General features: G+C 37.4%; 1 pseudogene; it reads right to left on the bottom strand.

Moving 5' to 3' along the window:
* Positions 1-5,397: 5,397 nt before the first annotated feature.
* On the bottom strand, positions 5,398-12,979 carry LOC107700145 (carcinoembryonic antigen-related cell adhesion molecule 5-like; annotated as a pseudogene).
* Between the last annotated feature and the right edge of the window lie 950 nt (positions 12,980-13,929).

Genomic DNA, 13,929 nt, shown 5'->3' with positions numbered 1-13,929 from the left:
ATACAGGTACATCTCAAAAAATTAGAATATCATGAAAAAGGTCAATATTTTCTGTCACTCATTTCAGAAAGTGAACCCATATATTATATAGATTCATTACACATAGAGTGAAATATTTCAAGCCTTTATTTCTTGAAATTTTGATGATTATGGCTTACAGATAATGAAAATCCAAAATTCAGTGTCTCAGAAAATTTGAATATTGTGAAAAAGTTCAATGTTGGAAAGTCATGGTGTCACACCCTAATCAGCTAATTACCTCAAAACACCTGCAAAGGTTTCCTGAGCCTTTAAATGGTCTCTCAGTCTGGGTCAGTAGGCTACACAATCATGGGGAAGACTGCTGACTTGACAGAAGTCATTGACACCCTCCACAAGGAGGGTAAGCCACAAAATTTCATTGCTAAAGAAGCTGGTTGTTCACAGAGTGCTGTATCCAAGCATATTCATAGAAAGTTGAGTGGAAGGAAAAAGTGTGGTAGGAAAAGATGCACCAGCAAGAATTTGGGGGAGCTTCACAAGGAGTTGACTGAGGCTGGCGTCAGCGCATCAAGAGCCACTACGCACAGACGAATCCTAGACATGGGCTACAAATGTCGCATTCCTCGTGTCAAGCCGCTCCTGAACCAGAGACAACGTCAGAAGCGTCTTACCTGGGCTGTGGAGAAAAAGAACCGGACTGTTGCTCAGTGGTCCAAAGTCGTCTTTTCAGATGAAAGTAAAATTTGCATTTGAAGAGTGGAGAGGCACAGAAACCATGTCGCTTGAAGTCCAGTGTGAAGTTTCCACAGTCAGTGATGATTTGGGCTGCCATGTCAACTGCTGGTGTTGGTCCACTGTGTTTTCTGAAGTCCACAGCCAACGCAGCCATCTACCAGGAATGGAATATTTCACTCTATGTGTAATGAATCTATATAATATATGGGTTTCACTTTCTGAAATGAGTGACAAAAAATATTGACCTTTTTCGTGATATTCTAATTTTTTGAGATGTACCTGTATGTGTCCCGGCGCGATGAGACAAAACCAATAAAACGTACTTACAGGCTGTCTTTGCAAAGTTGGAATTGCCCCACTTTATAGAAACCGCCTTTGAGCACAGACGGCATTCTACTCAGGATCAGGAAACAGTCCTCCATAAAATGCGCTGGACACATCTGAATATTTGGGTTGAACTGTTCTGGAACAGTGTTGTAAATACAACTTAACCACTGATTTCTAGTTGTGTCTTCTTTTGGAAGGCCAAACAAAGTAGTTTCGCTTTCACAACGAAACACACAGCGTCTCCACGACAAGGCGGCGGCAGCAACAATACTACAGCGAGAATAAAAGTTACGCCTTCTTTCTTTGCGTAAACATTTGGCCGGCGTTATGCAAATTTTCCCAGATAGTGGCGTAGACATATGTGAGGGCGTGTTTAAACGAAGCGTTTTAGGAGGGCGTGGACAAGTCTTAACTTTTATAAAGAATATCTCTTTGAGTTTGATACTTTAGTCTTTGCAACTTTAGGGATCTTATCTATGCACGAACAGCTTGTAACACTCCAAAGAGAAAGGAAAAATTGAAATTGCATCATATGACCCCTTTAAAAAACAATTCATATATAATTTTTGGGGGGGCATGATATTTTACAGCCTGAACTAGCCATAAAAAATACCAAGATGTATTAAATTTAGATATTAAATGTGCTTATAAATTACTTTAATCATGAGTGTATCTATGTGATTAAAGTAACAACAGCTGCTTTCAGAAAACATTCTTCAGTGGCTGTCAGTCTGAAACCGACAGGTCTCCTTGAGCTGTATGAACTGAAGTCAGTTGATACTGTGTCACTGCACAAGTACTGTTAAATACTTCTTGGCAACTACAATCTGATAAGCCTTGCAAACTCGGCTGGGACATGTTATGGTGTACACAAAAAAAGTGTTAGGTGACACTTGAGATCATGATGAGTGATTCAGCCTGTTGAAGATGGAATTACAGTTCCAGGATCTCTGTAAATCAGTGAGTGTCAAGACAACCCATCTGTACTTTAGTTCTTTTTAGAAGTTTTAATAACTCAAATGTCGAGCACAACATGTCTTATATGTCAGCATGTGACAGGTAGATTTACAGGTAGAATCTGATTTCTCTTCATTCCATCTTATCTGAAAGCCCACTTCAAGGCACTTATATTTCTGCATAACTTTGAACTGATATTCGCAGTCTGCTTAACACACAATACGGTTTCATATCAAAACCGCCACGTTTTTCTACAAATGTGAATCATACCTGCACAGCAATTCTGGAGAATTTTGTACCATTCTTCTTAATCAGAATCAGAATCAGAAGAGCTTTATTACCAAGTATGTTTACACACACAAGGAATTTGACTTGACGACAGGAGCTTCCAGTGTAGAAGAAAGTACAAACATAGTGCAGACATACATGATAGTGCAGACATACATAGGAATAACACAGTAGGGATGTAATATAACACTAATATAATAAAAAAAGAAAAATTAGAAAAATGTAATAATGTACTATATACAGAAATAGAAGTATAGGAAAAAATGAATTGTTTAGATAAATGTACAGATATGTTTATTAGTGTGCAGATATGTTATTTACAAAGTGTGCAGTTTACGGTAGGCCAGGACCAGTCTCTCAAATGACTTCATGACCACAGATGTGAGAGCGACAGGCCTGTAGTCATTAAGTCCTTAATAAAACCATTTTATTTCAGCCATATTCTTAGTAATGGGTTGAGGTTAGAACTCTTGACCAAGACAAGATGTTTTTCCATTTTCGTTCATCAGTTATACAATACTTTTAGCGAGACCAAAATGTCTTTTCAGTTTAATGAATCTGAGTGAATACAAGATTGATTATGGTGTGCATGCTTGATTCATTTAGCTGTTAAGGAATTTTTTTGGTCCTGAGTTTGACCCAGGGTCTTCTTGTTCCCAAAAACATCCATCATGTTTTTAACATGACATATTACTGTTGCCGCATCAGTAACCGCATAGTATGTTATTAGACTAGAGAAAGGACAATTTATTTCTTCTAAGGTTTAGTGAAACCTGAACTACGGATTCCCATAAAACACTCAAATGCAGAACATTTGGCACCGGACCAAATAGGTCTCCTTTGAACTAAACTGAGTTATAAATGTGATATGGTAAGAATTAAAAAAAAAAAATCTGTGAGGGGTCATATCAAAGTTTGAATTACAAAGGAGGCAAAATAATGGATTTCTTTTCCCAAATTGCATGCAGCCCTCATCACAAATCTTGGCAGTTCCCAGTAAACGAGATATGCTGTCAACTTTTCATTCACACTTCCATTTCTAAAATTCTATCCAACAAGTTGGGGCATAATCAGATGTGGCTTTTGAGCCCCAGAATTCAGAGCTTTGTCGTATAAATACTGTGTAACCCTAGATTTGAACACAGAGTTCTCTTGAAAAGCAGGAGTCTTGAAGACTTAAAAGCATTCTTTTAGACGTTTCTCATTTTCGGACTAAGTGCTTGTGATAATGAACTTCCAGGTGCTTCTGCTGGTCTTTGCTGTGGTGACTGCCACTAACATCAACTGTCAAGGTAAAAAAAAAAAAAAATTATTAATACATTTACGCCATGCTATATGTCATTTTCTGTTGTAATATTGTTATTTTTTATATTGCGTTAGTTTGCTGTCATGTTACAAAACATTTTACCTGTTATATTACTGTTAAATCCTGTAATATAATACATTTGAATACATTTTGTTTTAAAGAAGTAAAATTCTATGTATAATTTATATGACGTTTTGATGTTTCTAAATACTCCTTTATTACAGCACAACCTCAGCCGGGAGATTCAAATAAATCTCCAGTGGTCAAAGGTCACGTCATATCCAGGCAACAGGGCAAGACATGTAGCTGCGTTGGTAAGTGATGATAGTACTCTTTCTCTATGCAAACGGTTACAGAAAGTTGAATTTTTTGAAACCTACATGAGAGGTCACCATGGCAACAAATGATTTAAAAATAACATTTAGATGAATCACAACATACTAGGAGCCCAAAATCACTTATATTTTCTTATACCTTAAACATTTACTGATGATCCTTGCAATTCTGTAGAAAACACTTGATTTTATGTGTTGCTAAATGTCTCTAGTTGTTCTTCTGATGTGCGGTGATGTAGATTTTGGTTCAGAAATTCTCTAACAGTATGTGCTGCCCAAATGTAGTGCTTTGTAGTGTTTTTAAAAGTATTTATTGTATAAAATGATTTGTTGTATTGAAATGAGTCCTAGTCAGTTTGATTGATGTGTTGTTTTCCATAGGGAGAAGAAATGCACTGGAGCAGAACTACTGTCCCTGTGAGCTGCAACGTCAATATAGTGAGTCATGCAACCTGTATTTACCCAGACCATTTTGTTTGTTATGTTAAACCTAGCAGGTCATGAAACACTGAGTCAAAAGAAAGCTTTTAAAATAATTGTACAAAAGTTACTATTTTTTTGGAAGTTATAATACATACATACATACATCTCTATTGTTTTATTTTCAGGAATCCTCAGTAAAGAGCAGAAAGCTTTGTGCCTAAAGAAGAGGATTTCGACATTTAAAAAATGCCAACAGTTGATTGGAGGAAACAGGAAGGCGAAAAAAGGCATCAGTATGCCAATTTAACCCAGTCACTATACTCACCAACTATACACCCCCATCATTTTAAACATGTACTTATCACACCATATCTTAAGTAGTGTATACTGAACTATTTTTGTATCTCTTATATTCAATAACATTTATTCTAGTCAATGTTCTACATTCAGGTTTTACAATTGTAAAAAAAAGAAAAAAAAGCACATACTGGAAAAAGACATGCAAGTGCATTTAAAAATAAAGCATGTTGATAAAGAGAGAAATTAATTTGAATAGTTTACTTTTATTTGGTCTATAAATAAAGTGTATAACATTTCACATGTTTTGATCTTTTAAATAAGTGTAAAATGCATTTATAATTTGGAAATAAGCACACACAGAAGGCATATAATATTTCTATAAGAAAAGATCGTACTATTGTGAGATATAAGACACATTTGGGAAGCAAACAGAAAGGTCATTTGGATAATTGGTCATTCGGATAAAATTTGCCTGAATTTTGTGTATATTAGTTTTTCCAGATAGAGATTTAAAACCAGAGCTACAAGTAAGAAAATAATCCAGAATTTATTAATTTCAGCAGATTTAATTACAGTATAGCATTCATTACCGTCCAATTAATGATAGTAATAAATGTATGAATATACATATATATGATATAGCTTTTAGAAGATAAATATATAGGCAAATAATGTAGTATGATTAATTAAAATGTAATCCTTTTTTTTATTTTTTTACTTTGTACTTGCCAAAAGAGTGTTCGGTTAATAAATGCTCATACCTGCCTTTACATGATGTTTTAATATGTTTTAAAATTAAGAAGCAGTTCCACTAATCTGGGCTGAATGATCTTGCCAGTGCGACTTTTTCTTGCTGCTTTTAAGTGATAAATGTACAAATCCACAAGCCTTATTCAGGCCTCAAAGACAGATGGCATGTTCACAGCAATATCAGTATTAGAGCATTCATCCAGTACAGGGATCAGCAGAACTAGCAGAGCCGTCAACATCACACTCGCCTGGACACTGACAGCAACGTCAGGGTCTGGAGTAAAGACAGGAAATGATGATCTGTTATTAGGTTACTTCAAAACACGCGGCATGAAAATGCATTTTCTGGCAATCAATTAACTTTTATTTTGCATGTTAACTGCTGTGTGTGAATTTGGGCTAATGTTCACAATTGACGACTTGGCTGGTGTAGACTGTCACACTGGTCAATGGGTTTTTGGCCACACAGGTGTAATTGCTGCCCAAGGTAGAGTTTATGGGAAGTACTATGGAAGAATCATTTCCCACTACTGTGTTGTTTTCGAGGATCCAGTGATACACAGCTGGTGGCTGAGACACTGCCAGACATGTCAGGACGGGGGGAATCCCAGGGCGTACAATGATCTGCACACTCTGTGGTCCAACTGCCCAATAAACACACAGAGCTTTAGTTCATGCAAAATAAAAGTCTTTTGAAGTCAGATTTATATCAAAGTAATTTACAGATGTTTTATATTACTCACAGATGACCGCAAGATCGTATGGTTGACTGACATGCTGTCTCACTGCGTTCGAAGCGACGCACTGGTATCTCCCGTCATCAGCAGTCTGCAAGGCTTTGAAGGTCACAGTGGTGTTATCTGCTGAAAATGTAACTGATGAAAATGTCTGATGGCTGGAAATTCTGGTTGTTTCGAAGCCAGTGGAGTCTGTTGTAGGCTCCCTTCACATTACAGGTGAGCTCCAGGCTTTGGGAAGCCAGAGGAATAGGATGATCGGGGGTGATGTCCACTGTCACAATGGCTTCTATGGAGTGTACAGAATATTAGACTTGTCACTCACCTTGTGAGCATACTCAAGTGCGTGTGACGCTTGCTGTGATATTAACGTCTGCCCTCTCACTACATGAGGACATAAATACATGAACAACATCTCCAGAACTGCTCTGAGAGTCACTTCATGAGCATCTGACCGTTTCATTTGAGTAAAACTATCCACATATCATATACACACAGAAATGTAAAGGTATTCACATCAACCCGTCAAAATACAAGTTCGGTTTAACTTGAAGACATTGTGGCAGAAATACATTACTATTGTTCAGTAGAATGTACGTAATAGGCTACTACTACTACTACTAAAATTATTAAAACCTTATTTTTAAGGAATAATCATACAATATTTCTTCAATGTTTTAATTGTAATATTAAATCCCCCTTATTTTCCAAAATATAAAATTTGTTTAATTTTCATTGATTAAAAGATCAATTAAATTAATGTTTTATGTCTTAAAAAATGAGGGGGGAAAATCATAAGGCTATTGTAAGCCCTAAACGTGTAAACATTTATTTTTTGTTAAACTTTTAATATTTTGATGTTAAATTGTTTAAGTTTCATGATTTTAATTAATTAAGACATGCTTAGTATAATAATAATTAGACAATTTTTGATTTAAAAAATCCAAAAACCAAAAGCCACAAACCTAGGGGAAACACTGAATGATTATTATTTTGCAGACTGTGAAGCCATAAAATACTATGTAGTCTCTACTGAATTGTTCTCTTGGGTGACCAAAAAAAAAAAAAAATGCAACAGACCTAATGTCTCTCTTGAGACGGTTCTTTTTTGCAGCGCCACCAGGGTTTTAGGAGTTTTCAAATATATGACTCTTAAGAGTCAGTTCTTTGAACCAATCTTTCAAACAGATGCCCTGGATAATTTGCCACATTTGTAGAGAGAGAATTTCCTTATTACTTAAGCAAAATGTTTATAACTTTTTCAAATGATTCCTTTCAATATGTATAGGAAAAAGACAATTTGATCCTCAAAGAACATGAAAAGACATCACTGTAAGGAATTATAGCTTACCAATTACAGTTAACTCCAGTGATGCATTGCTGCTGCTGCCTGTGATGTTATTGAAGGCCATGCAGGTGTAGTGTCCACCATTGGTTAGTGAGAGAGCTGCTTTCACAAACACTGGACCATCTCCTACCTTTGAATTGTTGTAGAACCAGCTATATTGACTATGAGGATGAGAGATTGCAGAACAGCTGAAAGTCACATTGGACCCCGTCTCTGCCATGCTTGGGCCAACAACTGTCGTGTTCCATGGACCATCTGAAAGATCCATATACATTGAAAATGATTCCCATGAACACTGATTCAGTGGACGTGTTAAAAATATATCTGTGTTACTCACAGTTGACCATCAGGTCATAGGCAGGGCTAGTCATGTGGCTGACAGCGTTACTTGCTTCACACTGATAATGTCCATCATCATTGAGATTTAGACTTTGGAAGCTCAAGGTCGAGTTGTCATTGGAGAAAGTGATTCCATTGTGAGGATGAAGGAACATGCTGTTCTTCATCCACTGAATGTGTTCAACATCTCCTGTGGCAGTGCAGGTCAGAGTGAATGGCTGATTGAATACTGGTTGCTGATTGCCCGCATTTAGAATGACATGGCTGACTGGATCTAAAATGTAGACAGAAAAAAAAAATCAGACAGATTACATCACTTAAAGGGATATTTCACTCAAAAATTTAAATTCAGTCATCATTTACTCCCTCTTATGCCATTCCAAACATGTACAGTATGCATTTCTTTATTCTGTAGAGCACAACAAATATTTTTTTAAAAACTTGACCTTTCAATATCACTCTATGTAAGAACTCAACAGATGTGCTGACCTGCCTGTTGAACAACCAAATTTATAAACTATTCATACACTACAGTAAATACATTATTTGAAGGCATGACAACTCACATCTTAAAGGTAACTCCAGTGATGCATTGCTACTGTTGCCTGTGATTTCATTGGAGGCCATGCATGTGTAGCGTCCACCACTATCCGGTGAGAGAGCTCTAGTTAATACTGTACCCTCTCCCACCTTTGTGCTGTTTAAAAACCAACTGTATCGACTTGGTGGGTGAGATTCAGTAGAAAAGCAGAAGGTCACTGTGACGAGTGGGGGCGGGGCCGAGAGCCGTGGGAACGGAGCGAGGCCGGTGGAGTAATTGATAATGAGTGACACCTGCACCACTCACCGGTCTCGAGTCCGACGGAGGAGCTCCGGAAGGATAAAAGGAGGAGCTACGACAGTGAAAGACGAGAGAGGACCAGGCCTGGATTTTGTATGTGACGAGAGGGGCGGGGCCGAGAGCCGTGGGAACGGAGCGAGGCCCCGCCCCTCTCGTCACAGTCACATTATGTCCTACAGCTCCTACAATTGGACCAGAGATGGTTGTGTCCCATGGACCATCTGGTAAGGCACAGACACAGATAAGGCACAAGTCACTTTCTGCTCAAAGTTACATTCGAAAGTGTTGCTTACGAGAACAAAACCCAGCAGCTAGGTCAAAGTAAGGTGTTTTACTCACAGAAGACCTGGAGGTCATAAGCCTCACTGGTCATGTTGTTGACAGCAGTACTAGCTAGACATTGATACAGCCCATTATTGCTTAGAGTGAGTGGGTTGAAGTTCAAAACTGAGTGGTTATGGGTGAAATTGATCCTATTGTCGCTGTATAGGTTTGTGCCGTTCTTAATCCACTGAATGTGTTGAACATCTCCACTGGCAGTGCAGGTTAGTGTGAATGGCTGATTGAAGATTGGTTGCTGATTGTTCCTATTCACCGTAACATTGCTGACAGGAACTAAATTTCATACAAAAAAATTATGAATCACATTCACAACCATTTTAGATTTTAAAAACCAGGATGTTAAACATTTTCGCACTTTAGAACAAATGCATTTGCTGGTTTCAGTTAAGCAAAGTACTGAATTAATTGACTTACCAAATACAGCTGTCACAGAGGCACTGCTGCTTCTGCCTGTAATGTTATTGAAGGCCATGCAGGTGTACTCTCTGCTATCAGTTTCTGAGAGAGGTGCAGTCACATACACTGAACCATTTTTCACATTTAAGCCACTGAAATACCAGCTGTATTGACTTTGAGGACGAGAGACAGAGGAACAGCTGAAGGTCACACTGGATCCCACTACTGCTATATGTGGACCAGAGGCTGCTGTGTTGGTTGGGCCATCTAGCAAATACATGAACTGTTTTAATATTTTTATCTTTACTTTACATTACAAGGCAACTGACAATGAAATGCAAACAGATTTAACCAATATTTTGAACTCATATATAAGGTGAGATGGTGGAAGATGCATTTACAGGATATCATTCAATATATTATTAAGAGAAAATAAATGAAAACATTTGCTTTGATTAGTTGTCTTGCACAAAACAGAAAACGTGCAAGAGCGGTATCTTGCTGCATTACTGGGGTAAGATGGTTCCCTACCTGGGGCAAGAAGACTCCCAAAGTATAATTTCTTTTTTTTTAAAGTGTCATTAATGTAAAATAGTAAATCAAATATTTGATGTGCATGTACATGTTTTAGTTCAATAACAGACAAAACCGACAGACAAAATCAAATAACAGTGTCCAATTTAGAGTATGAATTATAAAATACTATGGATTCAAATTAAATGATTCAACTCAATTGGCCTATATAGGCTATGAAGAATAATGTTATAGATTGATACAGTAGATGTTAGAAATGCACATCTAACTAAATAAATTATTTATAAATAATAATTATAGATACATTTAATATAACATAAAATTCACAGATCACTATTATCTAATGGATCGGACGCTGAGGCTGCTTTGTTTCTTCTCGATAGGTGAGTAACACCGTGTCTACACCAGACGCGACAGTTGTCGCGCCACGCCGCGCCGCAACAGCTAAAGTCTGTCTACACTGGACACGACAAAGCGACCGTTGAAAATCATTTGAAATTTGTCATAAATAGAACGCAGCAGCAGTTTTCTGTCGGGGATTTGTCGTGTCGCGCCGCATCCAGTGTAGACCGCATCACTGATTATAATGAGTTCTATAGTATTTTCTCACACCGCGCCGCTCGCAGGTGATTTGAAATATCAACATTGGCTACCAAAAATCACTTACCCCACCTTTAATAAAGGGGTGCGCGGATCCGATATTCTGATATTTAATGTTCCCAATATTATACTTCATCTGTAAATAAAGATAATTGGTTTTGCATAAAAGGACTTTATTTTGCTGGAGTTTGTTTCTAAATCGAGTTCATTTCTACCGTGTTAGATCACAACACTGGAGTAGCACTATGAATTGTTTTTCACAAGCACAGTAACTGAGATTTAAAACTGTTAAAAGAAAAGGCTCAATAAACTATCGCACAGATTTAATACACTATGCATCAATGTCTCTTCCCTTTGTGCTTTGAACTTTTCTATGCGGAGCGCTGTGCCTGCGAGCTGTGACTCCGTGTTGCTTCAAGCACATCATTCTGCGCACGGGATGCGCATAAGCTCTTTGTGCCGCTCTGTATTGGAGCCTTTCGTATCATAATACTTTTGCACAATGACATATTATTAATAGCCTTTCTTTTTCGTCTTATCTATCATATGTTGCTGCCTCATTACTGTGCTATACATTTAAAAGAAATGTCTTTTAATGTTATAGTAGGCCCTATATATTTACTATATATAAATATATTACTTTTTTCATGAATGTATTTTACAACCATACAAAGAGTAATGTGTAACATTTTACCAGATTTAGTCCAGCACATTCACTTTTATTTGTTCCCCACTAAATAATGTTTTTTTTTTCACTAAAAGTTTCGATTTTATCAAATGATTGTGCACACAAAATTCCTTTTTTAGAGTAACATTTGCTACTGAATTATCCACTAACCTAGTTTATAATAGTATTTTTGTCATAGATTATGATATATATTTTTTCTGTTTGTTATTTTTTCTTTATAAGAAAGTTGTCTATATTTAGTATTGTGTGTAACACATAAAAGAGTGATGATCGGTTCAACACACATTGTGGTATAGAAATTCTACACTGATTTAAAAAAAAACTGCGCTGGTATCGGATCGGTAGATACTCAGAATTTTTGGTATCGGATTGGGATCGGTTCTGAAAAAGTGGTATTGAGCCACCCCAAAGCATAACCATTCAATAAATGTGTAGAGATGACTTTTCATGACCATTTATCTATAGGCAAGAGAAAAATTAAAGGTGGGAGGACATCTTACCCCATCTTAATCTATACAATAACAAGAAACATGGATGTTCTGGAAATATCATACTCACAGTTGACCATAAGATTGTAGGCCTCGCTGGTCATGTTGCTGACAGCATTACTACTAGCACACTGGTACAGTCTGTCATCACTAAGAACGAGATGGTAAAAGCTCAAGATTGAGTTATTGAAGAAAGTGATCATATCATCGGCACCCAGGTATGTTCCATTCTTCATCCAATGAATGGAGTCCACTGGCCCCACAACATTACATCTTAGATTAAAAGCATTGCCTTCTACTGGAGAGCCTGCTGGATTCACTGTCACTGATGATATAGGATCTAAATAAAGAAAAAAAATGTACTGGAGATAAAAAAGATCACAAGAATAATCATTAGAAATTTATAAAAACATATTTAGTGTACGTGTGTTCTCACCAACTATTTGAATCTTTTTTTGTCACTGCAACAGAACTGAGCATGACTGCATTTTTGGCAATGCAGGCGTACTGTCCACTTATGTTCTGAGTTGTGTTTCTAAGGTTATAACTTGAACCATAGACATTCAGATGATTGCTGTTGTACATCCAGTAGAAAGAAGCTGTCGGTTTGGAGTCAGCAGAACATGACAGAAAAATGTCTGAACCAGAAACGTATGCCTCTTTTTCTGGCGAGGCTGTCACTGCTAGGTTACTGGGCCCATCTAAACGCATAAAACCAATTCAGTTGAGCTTTTGAAACATGAATTAGGCACTCAGTTATTGTCAGCTGCCCATCCATGCCCATTGAAGGGATACTGCTTCAGTGCTATAGTGAAATCATCAGTGTGCTATCATACTCACAGCTTATGTTTAGATTCATTTGATTAGTCCCTGCTTTGCTGATGTTGTTTTCCACAAGACACTTGAACGGTCCTTCGTCGTAGCGCGAAACACCATTGATGAAGAGCTCTCGTCCACCGTTCCTGAGCTCAACTCTTCCTCCCGCTGTGACTATAGAGCTTCCGTTCTGCCGTGAAAACCTCAATGGCGTTCCGCTGGCGGAGCATGTGAACGTCGTGAACGTCACGGTGTCGTTAAACTCCACCAGGTTTGTCATGCTTACAAAAGTGGTTACATTACTGACAGGTTCTACAAGTTAACAGAAAATGTTTAGTGCGAAAGTTTAAAGTACATTGCGTGTTTAATGAGTTTTTAAAATCCATTAGCATCCCATCAACGGTGTAATATTTTGGACTTGTTCACTGCAGAGTACACGAAAACCATTGCTGTCGGCAAACAACGCTGCTATCTTAGCTAACAATGTTAGCACAGTTGTAACCAAAGATTTTTTTTTTTATAAACAAGGTTTTTTTTATTAAAAGAACATTAAACAATCACGAGACAAATATAGGCGTTATAATATTACATTTTGTACAGGGAGTGTAAGGGTTTGCTGTTTGAAACCAAGTAACATAAGCAAAAGTTAATTGGATTGTGTGTTCAAATGTTTGTTTTGAAATCACCCTCATTTAAAATGTGTGTACAAAGTACAGCAAATTATTCTGAGATCCAGTAGATAATGCTGGTAAAATAGCCAAAGATTACTGTAGTTTTTTTATCTGTTGTTTTGGTTTACAATGGTCTTTATATTATTTTATCATTAAGAGCTAAGAATTTATAAAATGTTATAGTCAAATTTATGGTTTTGCTGATCCTTGCTAAGCTGCTACCTTGATTAGGCTATTGTATAATATTTTAAATGTTAAAGGGGTCATATGATGCTATTTTAAAGATCATTATTTTGTGTATTTGGTGTAACAGAATATGTTGACATGCTTTAATGTAATACTGTACATTATTGTAGGTCCTCTATGCCCCGCCTCTCTCAAACACGTCGTTTTCAACAAAGCCCCTCCTTCCGACAAGCGCAGTCTGCTCTGATTGGCCAGCTGGCCCAGTGCATTGTGATTGGCCGAACACCACAAGCACGCGTCGGAAATGTAACGCCCCTTACCATAATCGCGAGCGTCAGCTTTCAAAAGTAAATATCAAGACAGTTAATAATGTTGTTAGTTTTACCATCAGTTCAAGCCCGAAAGGGCAACAGAGTCGCGTGACAGACACAGTGATGATGCAGTACACAAGCCGCGGTTAAGACAGCTGACGTGCTATGATTTCTGACAGGCAGTTCACTCTCCTGTGATGTGACCCTGTTCCCCTCACACACACACACA

This window comes from Sinocyclocheilus anshuiensis, unplaced genomic scaffold (genome assembly GCF_001515605.1).
Source record: "Sinocyclocheilus anshuiensis isolate Anshui unplaced genomic scaffold, SAMN03320099.WGS_v1.1 scaffold955, whole genome shotgun sequence".
Taxonomy (NCBI): domain Eukaryota; kingdom Metazoa; phylum Chordata; class Actinopteri; order Cypriniformes; family Cyprinidae; genus Sinocyclocheilus; species Sinocyclocheilus anshuiensis.
Note: the sequence above shows the minus strand (reverse complement) of the source record. Positions and strands in the feature narration are given on the sequence as shown.